Source organism: Candoia aspera, chromosome 2, assembly GCF_035149785.1.
Source record: "Candoia aspera isolate rCanAsp1 chromosome 2, rCanAsp1.hap2, whole genome shotgun sequence".
In the NCBI taxonomy this organism is placed as follows: domain Eukaryota; kingdom Metazoa; phylum Chordata; class Lepidosauria; order Squamata; family Boidae; genus Candoia; species Candoia aspera.
The window spans coordinates 206,663,701-206,681,769 of record NC_086154.1 but is presented as its reverse complement, the minus strand read 5'-3'; positions in this window follow the sequence as shown (position 1 = coordinate 206,681,769).

Genomic DNA, 18,069 nt, shown 5'->3' with positions numbered 1-18,069 from the left:
CCCTTTGGGACTGCCCACAGTATTGTTTCCAGTGGCCTTGGAAAATTCTGTGCCTTTTGATATATAGCTATAGACACATAAATAATGTAAATACTTGCCAGTTGTTCATGTCTTTCGCTCCCTGCTTATATCTGACTTCCACCAGTTAATTGTTTTGATGTTTGCTGATGCTTAATGAATAAACATGAAGCTATAATTTTGCCAGCTAAACTGAGTGGCATGTGTTCTTGCCCCAAACTGGATATAGGGATTGACTGGGAGTGTGCTGGGTGCAAGCTAAACTGGAAATGGTCCACTGTAATTTCCCAACTGTAGTTGCTTGTTTCAAAATGTGAATCTGGCATATGCCAGTATTCCCACCTGAAGCATTTATCCTTACCCACCAGCTTCTCCACTGCAGAGGTATTCTTGGGTTAGAAAAGAATGCCCACAACTATTCCTCTGCTCTGACTGAAATAATAGTGATGAGAAGTAAGGAGATCTTTCCTCCAAATTGTCATTTGAAATACTGTCATCCAACATGCCATGCCAAAGACTCCTAGTCCACAGAGAAAGGGGGAGGGGGGAGGTATGGGGTGAGAAGAGAAAGTGTTAGAGGAGTGATAAAGAATCAGAAAACTTGATCTCGCAATTGATCCTAAAAGAGAAGGCAATAGCAGCAATAACAGAAGCCATTAAAGTTTCTGAAACATCAGGAGAGGCACGTGTTGAGGAACAACAGAAGTTGGAGATAGGATTTGTGAGGGGAGTGAGAGGTAGCCCAGCACTAGCCATAACCAATTAGCACAGTAGGGCAGAAGGGACATCTGAATCATGTAAAATTAACTATGGTTAAACCATTATGATTTTAATTCAGGAAATTAAATCATGCGACCATCCCTTCCCTCAAAGTAAAACTCAAACTAAGAGGCATGGATCTATCACCTGGCCAGTGAATTCACAGCAATGTTGAAATTCAGCCTCTGCCTTCTCCCACTAAATCAGATATGTAACCTGGTGCTTGGGCAAGAGATGTTGAACCTGAGAATATGTGCTTGTAAATATGGATGGATGCATGGAAATGAACCTGCGTTAAGGAAACCGAAGACAGAATATAGGCAGACACAATGCTATACAAACTCACAATTTGATAAGGTGAGATCTGCTGAGATTTTAAAACAAATGGTGTTTATTTATACAGCCACCTCAACCAGTCACTTCCTGACGTCACATCTTTATTTATGGTTTCTTCTTGTTCTGATATGGAGCAGGAATAGGCCTGAACCCATCCTGTACTCTCATTTTCTCATTTGCTTTAATCTTGTTACTAATAGAATGATTTCACAAGCCTGCTATATAAAAGCAAAATCGTAATACTGAACAGCTTGGCTTGGTTTGTTTTAGCTCTGAAAATATGAAAACAAAGTACTTTCTCTGTTAATTCTGGATCCATCTTAAAATATACTTTTTTAAAAAAAAAGGAACATTCTCCAATATCTTCTCCTTCCATTTTGTACAAAGCAGATGCCCTGTATTCAGCCCACACTGTGTACATTTTAAAACCAAATCTCTCGATGTAAGCTATTATTCCAGAAATAATTTTACTATCGATGTAATATACTACTCCAGAATTTTTTTAAAAAAAATTAGCGCATAGCAAAGCCAACAAACAGTAGCACAATGAGGTTATAAAAGAAGCTAAAACATTTCTAAGAACTGTTATACTGGACACATGTGTGCACGTGTGTACGCAATCATTCTATACTCCTCTTCAAGTCCTCAAAAGGCAATTCTTTCCAGCAAGTTTTTAAGATGAGAAGATGTAGATAGCCAGCAAGGATAGTGGAAAAGCTGGGTTATAGAAAACAACTTCCTCTTTCATCTTGCAATAGTAATACCAGCACTGGAATAAATTGAAAGCACCATGTGGGTGGCATAGCCAGCCACAATGATACAAAAATGTTTGTCATTTAGCCCCACCCCCATCCCCATGGACATGGGGGATACCTCTGAACAAGGTTTCTGAGCTGGTTTGAAGTCAACTGCAGACTTACGTGATGTTGGCTGATTTTGTGCTTACCTGGCTCTGCTGCTGCTGCTGCTGCTGCTTATTTGAAATTGGAACAAAGCTGGTGTTTTCTTTACAATGCTGACTTTCTGATGAACTTTTGGACAGTCCATTTTTCCATGGGTCTCGCTCCAGCTCCTGCACTGAAGGCAACCTGTCCCCATCATCCAGAGCTTTAGCATCCTGTTGTTTAGAATATGTCTCACCCTCCGCCCTCAACTTCTGCAGCAACATGTAATCATGGTTGGCATTACTGGGAAAAATGTCTGGTGCAAAGATGCCAACTGAATGTCCTTTCTGCATCATAGCTCACCATGGTTGATAAACATAATGGAGGAAAGGTGGACTGAAGTTCTGTAGCTCTCCCTTTCAGCAACCAGCCAGTTCGTTTATTTATTTAGCATATGGCCAGACAAACGCACAGAACATGAACTAAAAACATAGATGTAGTTGGGTATATGTGTGTGGAGTGCTGGCAATTTATTTTCTTTCCATTTTGAGTGAGGTGGAGATCAGGGGACTGTTTGTGATTTTGGCTCCTCGGGTGGCTCATGTGATCGAGTGCCAATTAAACTGTACTTTTTCTATTCTGCTCTCTATCTGTAAACAAGAACATTTATTGGTTTACAGTGTTCTCAGAATCTTTTCTGCTTCTCAAGATTGGCAGAATTTAAGGGGAGCATAGATCAGCTCCAAGGAACTGGGAAGTAAAAAGGGTAATAGCATGGGAACGTTTTGAGAAGAAGGGAGAAAAACAAATGTCTTATTTACAGAGGGGAGAAAAAAACTTTCAAGAAATTAGAGGCCAGATTTAGGTAGAAACATTTGTCATGAATGAATGTGCCATATTCATGACCCATTTAACTCTTACTCATCCTGACAGTAGACCTCCCCATTCCTGCTTCAACTGTCTTTGAGGCTTAATTTTTTATTCATGCCTTCATTATAGACTTTCTAGATGTTCTCCTTCCATACAATGTTCTCCATATAGCACTTGTTTATACAGATAGTTCTCACTTAATGACCATTCATATAGTGACTGTTCGAAGTTATGACAGCACTGAAAAAAGCTACTTATGACTGGTCCTTGCACTTACAACCATCTCAGTTACCCTGCGGTCAGGTGATCGTAATTCAGGCACATTTACAAATGTAAATCATGCATTTACAATGGTCGCAGTGTCCTGCAATCATGTGATCACCATTTACGACCTTCCCAGTCGGCTTCCAACACACAAAGTCAATGGGGAAGCCTGCAGGAGGTCGCAAGTCATGTGATGTCTCGCTTAACAACCACAACCGGGACTACTGGAACTGCCATGGTAAGTTGGCATGGTCACTTGATATTTCGCTTAACAACCGCTTTGCTTAGTGACAGAGTTGCTGGTCCCAGTTAGGGTTCTTAGGTGAGAACTACTTACAGTTTAGAGCCAGCTCACTGGGAAAAGCAGTTATATGTTTATTATCCATGAGACAAAACGCCCAGAATTTACAGTGAGTGATATCTATACCAGGACAAACCCAAAAAATGCAAAAGTTTATCAAAGCTTCTAGGTTTTCCAGAACACTTTATCCAGAAAATTGTTACAGAAAATTGGAGCTAGAGAAAAAAGTAAAGAAGTCCAAGCTTTAGGCCATGAGTCTGCAGTTTGAAATCTGGAGGCTCTCTCTGTTTTCATGGCTGGAAGGAAATGACTAGTTCCGTTGTTGCCAAACATAGCTGCAATCTGATACTTGGAACACCTAACCCTGATTCTGCATACAGTTCCCAAACTACATCCTGGGACTAACTTCAAAATAAGCTATGACTTTCTTGCTTCTTTTACACTTACTTGCTTTTTCCTCTTCCCTGCTTTTCATATCATCTGAGTGATTGAAAGCTTGACACCAAGACACTTTTGTATTATTTCTGTTTCATCTAATCAAGATACATTCTGAAAGCAGGTTTTAGTGTTTTCCCTAAAATTCCTACAATTCCTGTGGATGATTTTCTAAACCAGATATATGGGTAAAATGTTGGTTTTCAGAACTTTATTGGGTGCTGCTGAACTATATATCTTCCCATTCCTGCCTGCTTCCACCAGCACCAGTCTCTCCTTTTTGGCTATGGCCCCAGTGAAACACAGCTGTTTCAGTCCAGATCTAGAAGCCATAACAAAGAGTATAAGAGAATTTGACTTTTCATGGGCCATTTTGTGGCAGATTGCACTGGCAGTTAAGGAGAGAAGTAAGAGATTTTCCAGCTTATATTTTGCCCTTTGTGGCCAAGTTGGGGGAAGAAAAAGGGTTAGTGTTAGGCTGGGATCAATGAAACAGTATGATGAAAATTGGTGGGAAGGAGTTGCTGGAAAAGAGAAAGACAGCGGGGACAAGCCAAAAGACAAGCCCAAATGATCAGAAGCAGTATTCTCTGTATGAATTGAGCTTGAAGCCAAGAGTGTCCTCAGGAGGTTAAAAAAAATCAAGCTGGCAGCCACAGTCATGTGACCACATGCAAAAAAGGATGGGGCTTTGATCACATGATTGTGACCACCATATTGACTCTTTTTACTCCCTCCCTGTGAGTACCCCTGCACGGAGCTCTACTTGTTTTCTATTGCACTTGTTCTTTTCCTTCCATGCCCTCTGCGGCCTGCATGACATACAGAAGGGGCTGGTGATGTTGTGAAACCTTGCTGATGCCCCCTGGGTGCAGAGTCTCATAGGCTACCAAGTCAGTTTGGGAAAATATGGGTAGGGATTCTGTAGCACTAAAATGGGGTCTTTTAAATGGAGGAGAGTAATCTTGTGCTGCTAGAACCATCAATAGGGAGATTTGACTGGGTTAGTGGCTGACTGGATTAAGCAGATTGTGAGAATAGAGCCATGGAGTTTGGGGAAAGAAAAAAAAACACTCAGCATCAGTTAAAGTGTGGGGTGCACCCTGAGCTAAAGACATTTAGGCTAACAGCCTTTTTGTCCTAAATATGGAATCGTCCCAGCTAAAGAGTATTTGCTGACTTTCTAGTTCTCTTGCAAATAGGCAACTTTATCCATTGTCCATATGCCAGACACCAGTTTACAGCAGCTGGTTGGAAAAGGGTTTAATCTCTTTCAAAAGCTTTACACTTCAGAGCATCAGAATATATGAAGGTGTAGTCTTGAAAGATGTCATAAAATACTATAAAAGATGTCAGGCCAAGTGGAATATTGGATGTCTCAGAAAAGGACTCAGGTTTCCCAGCACACTTGAAGGAAAATCCCACTTTGCCTGATGCTCCTCTGAGCCCAGAGGTTTATTGGCAACAAAGGTGATATTTGAAATATGAACCTTTTCCAGTGCTTTTCTTTCAAGTAGCAGCAAAACAGCCCTCCTTCCAAAGATGATCTTTGTGCAATAAATCATGTCTTATATTTAAAATAAATCATTTATGTCTGTGGGAGTAGAGCTCTTGAACAAATAGCCAGAGAACACACACTCAGCAAGGGCCCACTCAGCCTGATTGGCTTATCATATTTCTCCACCTGTTTCAACACTATGAACACCATGAAAAGCATTTTGATGTTGGATCTCTGAAATCCAGGTATTTCACTACAAGCATTAAGAGCAATAGGGGTGTTTAATTAAATGAGAAAGGATCCCCAAATCCAAGCTTATATATTTCTTTTGACCCAGAAGGGCTATAAAGAAATGCCTTTTGCTAACCATTCTCTGATACCATGAATCTCTCTGCAGATTTCCTCTTTATGTTCAATAAAATATACAAATATGTATGCCTTGCCTCAGACTCTGCTCCAACCTTTGCCCAAGACTCCTTGATCATGTTCTCATTTATTGTTGTTTCATATTCTCAACCTTCCTGAGTGATGGGACAATCTGGGCTAGTTTTATAGGGCTAGCCTTTCCTCTGTGGAACAGAGAACAGACATAGCTGATGGTCTATAACAGTGTTTCTCAATCTTGCCAACTTTAAGATGTGTGGACTTCAACCATGCTGGCTGGAGAATTCTGGGTCTTAAAGTCCACATGTCTTAAAGTTGCCAAGGTTGAGAAACCCTGGTCTATAATGTTTATTCCTAAATATGCTTTAAAAAGAGCGGGTAGGAAGCAGGTAGAGCCAGTGAGTCCCCACAGAACAAAAAGTTCCCAGAGGAAAAATGGAATCTTTGGAATGTCAGCAGCCCAAGCAGAAGTATTTAAATTTGGTTTTAGTTATTTAAATTACTAATGTCAGATTTATACTGCTGCTGTGCCAGAAATACATGGTCCATGTTCACAGCATGTTGGTGGGATCAAGCTCTGTAATTTATTTGGATATATTACAGAACATTGTATAAGTAAAATCTCTTTTGCGTATCTAAAAAATACTTTTAAAAAGGCTTTGAATAAGCATTTTGAATGCATTTTCTCTCTCTATCTCTCACTCTCTCAATATATATAAAAAAAAAATTTTAAACCCAAGTTTATTCATTTTCTGTTAAAAAGACACAAATGAGACCTCAAGTCAAAATAATATTCATGTCCTAGTTTATTATGGACTTCATTTTAACCCTTAACTTAGTAGAATCTTCTGTACACATGCAATTAGTCCATGGATGAAAGTGTGGAAAATTAAGAAAAGATGATACAGAAATAATATTGAGTGTAACAGACCACTGACATATAGCCATTTTAACCAGTGTCAAGTGCTAAGGTTTAAAAAGATGTCGGTCTAACTCAGGTTCTTCCCTGATTTCCTACCCACCACATCAAAGAGATGTGAACTAAAGATGTGAACATAATCATATTACTTATTTGAATTGACTTGCACAGTATTTTGCAGGAGTACCGCTACAGGGCATCAAGTACAACAGTAAGTGAGGATGACTTTCAATCTCCTTAATGGACTGAAACACACACTATTTGTTCTGCTTAACACACAGTTTGGTATTGCCTGACTTTTTTCATAAATTAAAATAGAAATACAGGATCTGAATGATAGTGAAACATTTACCTACATGTTAGATACTCAACAAAAGATCATTCACCTGCAATCAAAGATTTATTTAGCATGAACTAGCATTCACCTCTTACATTGTCTCTGTTAGAACTACAATTCCAGTCTATCCCAGTACAATGAATCCCAGTACAATCCCAGTACAATGTAAACTATACATTACATATAGTTTTTACCCTATCTTGGATAAGGGTGTGGAAAATTTTCATATTCTTATTTTTATTTCTATTAGTATTATGAGTACCAGCCACAAATTCTCCTGAAAATCCAATACATTGCCAATCATTTTAATCAAAAGGATTGGAAGGTACAAGCCTGGTGATTCAAAAATACGATTTTAGGTTGGCCACTTATGCATTATATCCTTATATGGTATGTATATTGTATGTATGTGTATTTCATCTATGTGCACAAACCCAAATACAATGAAATGCTCACATAAATGTAAGAGGAGAAAGATTTGTACAAAATTCATATATGATTGTTTATATTGGTACTGTAGATATAATTATTATATAGGCAATTATAAGTAACAGTGAAGACTTCCTCAAGTCAAGCTCAACTCCTAGTGACTATACCTTATAGACATGTAGTTTCCTTGGCAATAATATGGAAGTACAGGAGCTTGCCATTGCCTTCTGGAATGCTTCTTTAACTTTTCAGTCCAGCTTTAAAACCTTGATATTTTGTTATGGATTCCTACCCAACAACTAAATAAATTTAGCTCTCTTAGGGTTTGTTTTTTTTAAGATCAGCTAAGATCACTAACTATACAGTATATCTCACCATAGTAGATGAAATTGACAATGTAACCTTATGTGCCTGCTCAGGCCAACATCCAGGTGGTAACTGTTGATGATGAGCAATTACAAGGCCCTGGCTCTCCCTTATTATTCTTTATTATTAAATGGGAATTAATTGTGACTGCTCTTCAGATAACCTCTTCCAACAGGGAATTGTAACAGAGGGCACTCCTTCCCTGTGCCTTCCAATAGTGAACTCTACTCAAAAAAGGAAAACACATGGTGTGAGGTCCCCTTGAACTGCCAAAGGCATTTATTACTGAATAACTACATGCAAGTACGTTTCTCTTAACCTTTGTCCTAAATAGAGAAGATCAGTGATAAGTACAGTTTTTCCAACTTGCAAGATCACTTTGGGTTCAGCTGAATTCTTAAAGAAGGTTGAAGCTTGATAGTTTCCCAGAGGAAATCTCTTGCTGTGTTAATTAATTCTTTTTCAATCAGCTGCAGATTTAATTAGAACAATAACAGAGGAATAACAAGTGTCAGTTAATAAGCATCAGATAGGTGAAGTTGAGGAAGGCATTACTGCAGGTGGCTTGTCATAGTCAAAACTACTAGCAAAGAAGTTGGCAAGAAAAACAAAAAAATAATTTGGACGCTTTCAGTTGTAGATCTATTCAATGTACCCTGTGCTGGAAATGCCATATTTCATCCCCTGCCAGGTTCACATGGGAGAAATCTTCCTTTTTAGAGAGCTTTTATAAGAGCATTCCTAAGTAAATAAATGTTCCCCAATGTACCAGCAGGTGATCAAAACCTATTTGCCTTTCTCATGTGATTAGCACAAGAAAAATACATATACACATGATCACTCATCTGATTAACATGAAGAAATATGCTCACAAAATCTTCTCAAATAAGCATTTATATCTCTGTACTGTATCTTTTAAAACTAAATATTTGCATTACTGCCAGAGTCAAACACTAGACTCCATAAGACTGTATGACAGCCATTCATTGAATTACATGTTCAAGTTATAATAGATACAAAAATTTGAACATATTGAGCTGAGGAGGAATATAATTTGCTCTCCTATAGAGACAGTGCTGATATAACTAGGTGTCAGGTGCTACTGGGGAGTTCTATGATGTCACATATGATGCAACTAGAATTATATGAGAATCATGAGACTGAACATCTGACTGTACTCTTAACCTCACAGTTAACCTAGAGAGAGAGAAACCATTTACAGCTTGAAAAGACTGAGATTTAGTCCAGTGCCTATATTCAACATATGATTATGGCAAGACACTCCTTTCTTTAACCTACTGCAAACCTTTCCTTATGGCTCTTGTAATTTTATAATTTTGTAGCAGCAAACTCTTTGGGTACTTAGGATTTCTATCAGGACAGCAGCATATTGGGAGATAACATGTTAGTATGTAGCATATTAAGTCTTCCTTTCCTGCTGCACTCCAAATAAATCCACACATTCGCATAGTCATGGTTATTGTCTTTAAGAGAAAAAGCTTCCATTGAGGCTAACAGTACCTTTATTTTTTTAATAATACTGTAGACATAAGGGGAAATAATTTTTCATCAAGATCAAGGCTGGGAACTGTCAATGCTTCCCTTCCAATGTGCTATAGTCTTGATAAAAATCACTTCCCACACATCTTATGGTACCATGGCTTCTGGTGTCCTCTGTAATGTCATGTCTTATTCTGACCTTCCCAATCCAATTCTCATGTTTACCAATAGTACCACATCTGCTTACCTATCTCCTTTTCATTCCCAGTAAACATAACTCAAAATACAAATATCACAAGCAAAAATGTCAATGAAAGAGAGGAAAAACTAGAGAACAACAACTATACATTACAAAGAGATTAAATCACATCCTGTTTTCCATTAAGTACCTGCCAAAATAACAAGGTTCACTCATAAATCATAACTGGAATAGTAGGTTCCAGTGCCTAATTTACTAAAGCTTCATAATGCCATGCTGCTTGTTAATTAGATAATGCCAATAGCATTACTTATGGGCCTAAAAGTGCATGAGGAAATTTAAAGATGGCTTTCATTTTCTATGATGCAAAATGCTGGTCCAGAATGGTACCATTACAAAGCAACTCTGGTTGTTGTCAACTTCAAATTCTTCTCCAAAGTCTTTCAGCAAGCACTGGAGTCTTCCCCTCTCCACTCTCTTGAAATGGCAGGAAATGAGCCACTGATGCCAATTGTCTTCAAATTATCCTCTGGCCAACCTCACTACTTACCCAGGTTCATAGATTTCCCTGAGGTGGAAAGCTCTGATTGAAAAATAACTCACAATGTTTTTGGGACTTTAAGATCATCAGTGAACCAAATCACTGAGTGGAGGTCTAATCCTTTAGTCCAGCATCTTCAGAGTTTTGAGAATTCCATATTTCATATATGAAGTAAGCAAGTTTCAGGGATATAACTAAGGGGTTTTACCATCTGGAATGGTGGTATTTTAGAAAGAAAATGGCCCTTTCTCTCTAATTACTAAAAATGCAACATCTTCAGCAGATAGTGTACAAGGCCCTAAGTAGTTTAGCATCAGATTATTTAAGGGGCCACTTCCTTCTGCATATTTCCTTCTATCTTATCTTTACATTCAAGGGGGATGTCCTGCTGAACATATCAAACCTTGCTGAGATTTACTCAGGTGGGATGAGAAGAAAGCAGACATTCTCTCTAGTGATACCCACTTTATTCTACAATTCCAGGGGAGTGCTTAAAAATGCCTTTCCCTCATTTTATCAGCTGCCCTAAATATAATTCACGTATTATTGAAATGGTGGGCTTTATTGTTTTTACCATTTACTGTATTTATTACAATTTTTAATATACAGCAGTTTTATATCTTTAATGAACAGTGGTTTAATAGCTTCTAAATAGCTTCTTGGTTATGTGTCAAGCCCTGGATGATGCAAAGAATTTTAAAAATCAATATTCTGATGAAACCAGAACTTTTCTTATTGGGACTTATGGATAACCAACAGAAAAGGCTCATGGAAGACTGGTTTTGTACACATTAACTGCAGTGAGGTTATTATTTGTACAAAGATGGGAAAATACTGAAATACCCACAAGGGAGGAATGGATTGTGAAGATGATGAAATATGCAGAAATGGCAAAACTGACCTGTTTGGTTAGAGATAAAACAATAAGTACTTTTATAAAAGACTGCAAACTTTTTATGGACTTTTTGCTGAAGATGGGAAAAAAATGAGTTGGCGATTTTTGGATTTGCTAATTAAAAAGGGTTGAATGTGGAAAGAAGGGAATTATGTAATATAATCCTAAAGGGGGAGGAGAGACAATAAGTTTGTAACTGATGTAAAGAAAATTGGAAGTTGTTTCTTTAAATATCTTTTACTTTTGCCTTTTTCTTTTCCTTTAATCTGCAGTTTTTCTTTTATCTTTCTCTTTTTAAAATTCTTTTTTCATATATTTATTTGATGTTTATCTTTTATTCATATAAAATTTTCTAATACACACACACACACACACGCATGCATGCATGTATACACACACACACAGTATATTCAAAAAAGATTATGTATAAAGCCTTTTAATATTAAATGGCTGCACTGATCCAGAACTGACACTGCACCTCTGTGTTCCCACAACACCATTGATATTTATTGTTGGTTCAGCTGAGGCTGCAGACTCTATAATTATCTTTGTGGTGTTTCCTCTGGAATTATGAATGAGACAGTTTCCTACTGATTGGAACCTCATCCATCCAATCCACTCTCTGTGTTCCCAGGATTTCTCTCCATCCTGAAGTCAAGGTGTGATAGCATCTTCCCCCAGGTTTCCTTTAGGAGGAACCTTTGCCACTTCCTTCATTCAGTCACTGGGTTTTTTCCCCCTCAACGAGAAAGTAAATGGTGCAAGAACATGATGGGGAAGGGAAGCAAGGCACTCATGGAAACGCTGATTTTTCTGTCCCCGTCCTCCAGCCAGCTAGTTGGTCTTTCCATCTGACATCTTCATCCTTCATCCTTCTTAGCCCCAGGAGTGTCAATGAGGCCACCCATGTGGCAAAGTGAAACTTCTGTAGAAACTAAGAGGGGAAAAGCTGGTACCTGCATGGAAGTGTCTTAAAACCCTGTTCAAAAGTTCCCTTTTCAAAGTTAAGCAGTTTAATGCACCCATTTCCATCCCCAAATTGTATCCTGCAACAAGATGTCAAAAATGTGTACATTCTGTAGATAATAGAGGCAAATAGTTTTTGCCCAAAGGTGCTATTCACTGGCTCAGAAAACTTCTGATGTTTTCAATACTGCAGCCTTAGACAAGGAATCTGGGAAAACATATTAATATTGGTTAAAATTTTATACCAGCCTTCCCTAATCTGGGCTCTCTCCAAATAGGCAAACAGCAATCCTCAGAATTCCCTAGCTGGCATGCCATTATTGCAACAGCCCACAGATCTGAAGGGCATCAACAGCAAAAAGGCTTCTGCACAGATTTAGAACAGGCTGCTGTTGGCGGTACCTGCTGCTGTTGCTTCCTTAGCCATTACAGCATGTTTGTTTTTGCAAAGGCGTTTCCTCTGCTTTGTGGCCAACTAGGTAACAATAACCCTAAAACATGTCAGCGTGACCCATTTTTTTTCTCCTGTTTATTAAGTAGTTGGAGGGATGGTGTCCATCAATTTCAGATTAATTATCTGGGGATTAATTGACCTCCTGCTCTGCTTAGATTGTTTCCAACACTCCAGAGTTATGAATTAGAAATAACATTTGTGGGGTGTGTGTGTGTGTGTGTTTCACACCTCCCTCTCATAGAGAGCTTTTCAGCAGTTTGGGACCAGATGGGAAACTGAAACAGGGCTAAGAAGCATCTGTTGAGGCCTGTACCTGCACACATTGCAGGTGTTGTGTTGCCTGCTGTTTCAAGCCCTCTTTCTCACTTCCTCTTTTCTCACCACCTCAAAGGGGCCTATTTTATGTTTCATAAACTCAATTTGACAGAGCAGGTGAATCTCCCTCGGGCTTTCCCTCCATTATACCTTCTTTTTTCTGGCCTCCTTCTCTATATCAATGTCTTGCTCTCTTCCTGTCCTCCTTCCCACCAGGCCCCACCCCGGAGAGTGAGTTTTCTAAAGCCTTTTCATTTTCTGTCTTACTAAACACACTCTAGCCTTTAAAACAGCAGCCTAGTGCCACATATTGGTTAATGACTGGCTGCATCATGACAGCAACAGAGTTCCTGCATTCCTGCTGAGACTTTTTACAGCATGGAAGCAAGAAAGGTCTTAATTTGCCTCCTTTCTGTCATGACCTTCTTCCTCAGTAGGATCAATGTCAGAAGGAAGTCATTGTTCACATGTGGAAAAATGCATCATTCATCCCCTGAGCAAAAAGTAGGTCTAAAAGCCATTCTGCACATTCCATCTAGATGCTAACTAAATGACCTGTTTCTACTCTTACAATCTTTGGGCAAGCAGAAAGAAAATATTCTTCTTCATTTAGAAGATAATATGGGCAATATTCTGTGCTTCTGGCTTCAGTTTTGTAGATTCATTAGATATTTGTTAACAATATAATCAAGATCACGAATCTAGAATGTCAAACAGCCCTTCTAATCTTCTGTATGCCTCCCCCATCAAGAGTTCCATCTGTTCTTCTAATTAATCCAAGAGCTAAAAATATTGCTTTTCAGATGCAGAGTTGCTTGTCTGTCTGTTTGTAACTTTTTCAGCACCATCAGGGGTTGCCCAGGCATACACAATAAAGTTGTTCATCTTACCAGAAAATAACTTTTTACACCACCCAAGATTACAGGATGTTGCCAAATAATAAGTCAGTCCATTGGTCTATCTAGCCCAGTATTATTGACTCTTTCCAAAATAGACTGATCAGGACTTCAAGAAGAAATTGATTGACTCTGCCCTCCTGCATGCAGAGCAGATACTCTGTCAGTGAGCCATGGCCACCACATGGTCGCCTTTCCAAACCTTTCCTTTATGTATTTTACTTGTAAGATCTTTTTATTTTACTGTCCCCAAGGACCCTTATGGTAGGTCACAACCTGCTAGAACAAAATATTCTTTCATCTTAAAATAGCAGATTATTCTACTCCAACTGTGTTTTAATATACTTTTTCATTCTCTCCTCCCATTAAACTAGATGAAGCCAACTAAGGTTAGACTAGCCAAGTCAATGAGGTCAATGTAAAATAAGCTGATAAATTCAATGCAGTTCAGCAAATAATTTGATACTGTACAGCAGTTTAGTGCTAAGTATATTTCAATGGCTAGATATACTGAAGAGAAATACTTTTCATATCTGATGCTTATAATCCACTGAAAGGCTTTTATATAATTGATTTCCATCATCCTGTTGAACAAACTTTTTTTTTTTACAAGTGGAGGAAAATACAAAGCTTGATAGGCAATCTTCTGGACAATTCATAATTATCCCAGTTGTTTTTCACAGCGATTATTGACTGTAATTTTCACAGGATTTGCAAAACCTTTAAGTGATAGAGATGTGATCGTTCAATAGACAACTTTCTGAATGGACTACATCAAATTTACCACTCTCATGATTCATAAGCAGAGCTGCTTTGCTGGAGAGAGATACTGATAGAAAAAAAGCACGTAAACCAATTTGGACATCACAAAGGAAGGAGGAGGAAGGGACTCACAAGTGATTGGCCAATCATAGGTAAGGGTACATTCCTGAACCTAAAAACTAATTATCATATTTTAAGATAAATTTAAATTGGATGCATGCTTGTACCATTCAACATCCTTTTCATAAGTCATGGCATATTAAGGAGAGATAGATGGCATTATAATATCTAAAAAGTTACTGATTTGTACTGAATCACTTAGCAAAAGTTATCATCCAGTTTGAATATTAGTTGGTGATGCTATACTGGGTTACTATAACAGCCTCAACTATGATGGAAGTTCATGGGTAGCTGGATGTTTTAGGCAGAAGAAGCTTACATTATGGGATCATAACATGGACAGTTGCCTTTAGTCCTTGAAATCATTATAAGAAGAAGCTTTTATCTCCCTGCTGCCACATCATGAGAAGAAAGAGTAGAAAAAGGCATAGTTCCAGTAACAATGGATGCATGACAACAGGGCTTGTTTTCACACTACAGGTTTATGGCCTCACCTAGCCATTAATGTGGGATATAAAACTGTGTTCAATAGTGTCATATTGACACAGCAGTGTAAGGACAGTGAACACTACTGTGAACAGGAATATCCACAGGTGGGTAAAAAAAGTCAAGATTGTGTACCATGACTGGACAATCAAAGCCCTCTCCTGTTGCACACTCAAAAGTAGTGGAGCTTCAATTGCACAATCAAGACACTATCCTAACTTTTGACACCTACTCCTCCCCTACCCATGGATGCTTGATTATGGAAATAGCCAGAATAACTTTGAAGTCTGTAACTATTAAGCCGCTTCTCTGCTCACCAGCATTGCTTGGCTTCAGACACTTGTTGGACATGAGACATACACAAGATGAACCACCACCACCAGACTTGAAACCAGTCCTGATTAAATGTGAACAGTCTATTTTGGCAGCTGGATAGGACAAAGGTGAAATGAGGAAAAAAGGAGATCTGTCTTATGGGGACAGATGTGCATAAGAGATGGGGGGTGGGGGACATTCTAGAACCAGAAAGGAAAAGTGAAAAACTGAATGCATTTTCAGTAAAAGTAGGCAGTTGCTGTCGGGCTTCATACCGGACATACCACAAAATCTCAACTCTCCATACATTTAACCCCATATTCATGAACTTTTATACAACAGAAAATTACAAACCCTACATGGCTATATTAGCTGCTTTCTTGCAGACAAGAATGAAGGCATATATTTTCAGAAATAGTTCACAGAAATCAAACCCTATGTGTCTACCCTTTGGCACTTAAATACTAAGCCTTTTCCTTTTGCTGTTTTAAGTCAGCAGTTGCTTAGCCATTCTCTTCATGGCCTTGAGGTCTGGAGGCCACTGCTCAGTGTTGATAGAACTGTTCTGTGAGCCTATCTTACCTGCTTCATTCTTTACATAGGGTTTGCAGTTCACTCCTTGAAAACTCCATCCTTCAGACAAATTGGGACCACTTTCAACCTGATCCCACTCACTCTAAAGTATGGCTCTCAACATGCCATAGCAATACCCAGTGTGGTCCTTGAGTCCTTGGCAGTTGCCAACCACAGGTTCACAGTTCAGCTGAACAGTTTGCTGTTCCAATTCTGTTACTCATAATGCTAAAGGTTGTTCTATATGAAAGGAGGGAATTTAGATGCCTGAATAGATACGCTGTCGGGTGTCTAAAACCTTTTCCAATTCTCATGGATTTTGCCCACAAATTCTTTAAAAAGAAAAGCTACAATGTATTCCTCAGTGTCCATTTTCCAATTGTGGATGAAGGGGAAAAACAACCAGTTCAGCAGAAGTCCCCAAATTGTGCTCAAAAATTTATGTGTAACCCCCCTATTGCTGAAGTTTTAAGACCTTAATTTCCATTTCAGGAAGACTGAGCAGTGGCATCAGCCAAAAGAAAAAAAGCAGGAGAATGCCAGATAAATATTTCCAGATCTGAAGCTTCTATGAATTAATTGACATAAGCTGTAGCAGAAGGAAAAACACTAAGAGCTGTCTGGCAGTTTACTGCCTGTACAGAGCTAAGGAGGTCGGTGGCACCTGGGAAGCTGCCAACTGCTTATTAAAACATGGCCAAGTCACTTTCAGTCTATTACAGCATCATCAAGTAACTGGGTAAAGGTATATAGGTGGAGAAAGACATGTGATACCATTAAATGAGATGTATCCATTTCTTTCGTAAAATGAGCTTCAGAAATGCCAATCAAAATCAAGACAGATATTCTTTAATAGTCTTCATTTGAATAATAATAATAATAATAATAATAATAATAATAATAATAAACATTTTTTATTTTTATAATGACCTGAAAAAAGCTGTTATAGGCATTCTCTTTCCATTCTACTTTTCTTAAAATGGATCCTCTTCTACAGAAGCTCATTGGTGATTTTGGGCCAGTCATGCATTCTCAGTCTAAACTGAGTCCACATTACTTCAAAAGGTTGCTGTGGAAATGAAGGAAGATTCCTATGTAAGCCATCATGAGCTCATGGGGAACAGGTATGATATAAATAACAAACTAGGGTCTTTCAAATTTTGTTTGAATTTGAGTTATCTCAGTCCTAATCAGCACAGCTAAATATAGTATATGTTCAATATAAGTATAGGTATAAATTTTATATCTCCCTTCAGTCAGTCTGTGGTGGGAAGATGGAATGGCCTTGAGGGACAGGAGGAAATGCTGCTACCAAGACAATGGTCAGTTAACAGAAACCTGAGTCCAAGGCAGAATTTTAATCTGAGAAAATGTGTCAGGTAAGACCCTCCCTAGTTCTCACAAAGATAAAGTGGAGAAGGGGAGAAGCAGATTCAGACTTGCAAGATTCTGTTACTATATCTGAATAATAAAAATAATATTGGCATGCATGACTTCAGTTTCCTACCTTGAAGGGCTGACACAGTCCCAGTTTAGGAGGAAGAAGAGAAGGAGGAAGAGGAGGGGCTGTTGATAAAGGGACTTTAAAAGATAAAGCAAAGTTTGCACTTTATCAAGTTTTCTAGACCTCATGTGTCAGAGCTGACCACTTGCTCTCTTTGGTAGCCGTGTGCCTCACCTCAGCTGGGCTTATGGCAAAAGATTTTACTACTTACATTTCTTGTATGTTTCTTCCAAGCATTAGTTTTCTGTTCCACTACATTTCTGAATTTGGTTTCTGCCATCTTGGTTCTGACACAGGATCTATATAAAACCCTGACAGCTGTACTATTACCAGAAGTTAATCTTCAATTCAATATGAATAAAAATATTTATAATACATGATAGAAAACATATGCAATTAAAGCCATTGATTGATTGACTATAACCTAACCTTCCAATACGGAGTTGTCCTTTCAGACAACTGAGTATTCCCTTACTCAGTGGAAATACTTATATCCAAAATCCATGTTAAGATTGGAAAATCTATTTTCAGGATCTGATAAATTAAATCAGTGATGTATTATGTCATATCCAACAAACTGACTCGGATGCATGATAGCCACAAACAAAAAAGAAAACCCCAAATGAAAATAAAAACTAAATATATTAAAGTAGGCAATGGAAATGCAAGTATTATTTAGTACTGATTCCCTTGAAATTGCATTTTTTAAATATACCTGTTTTTTAAAAAAAGTAAAGTTAAAG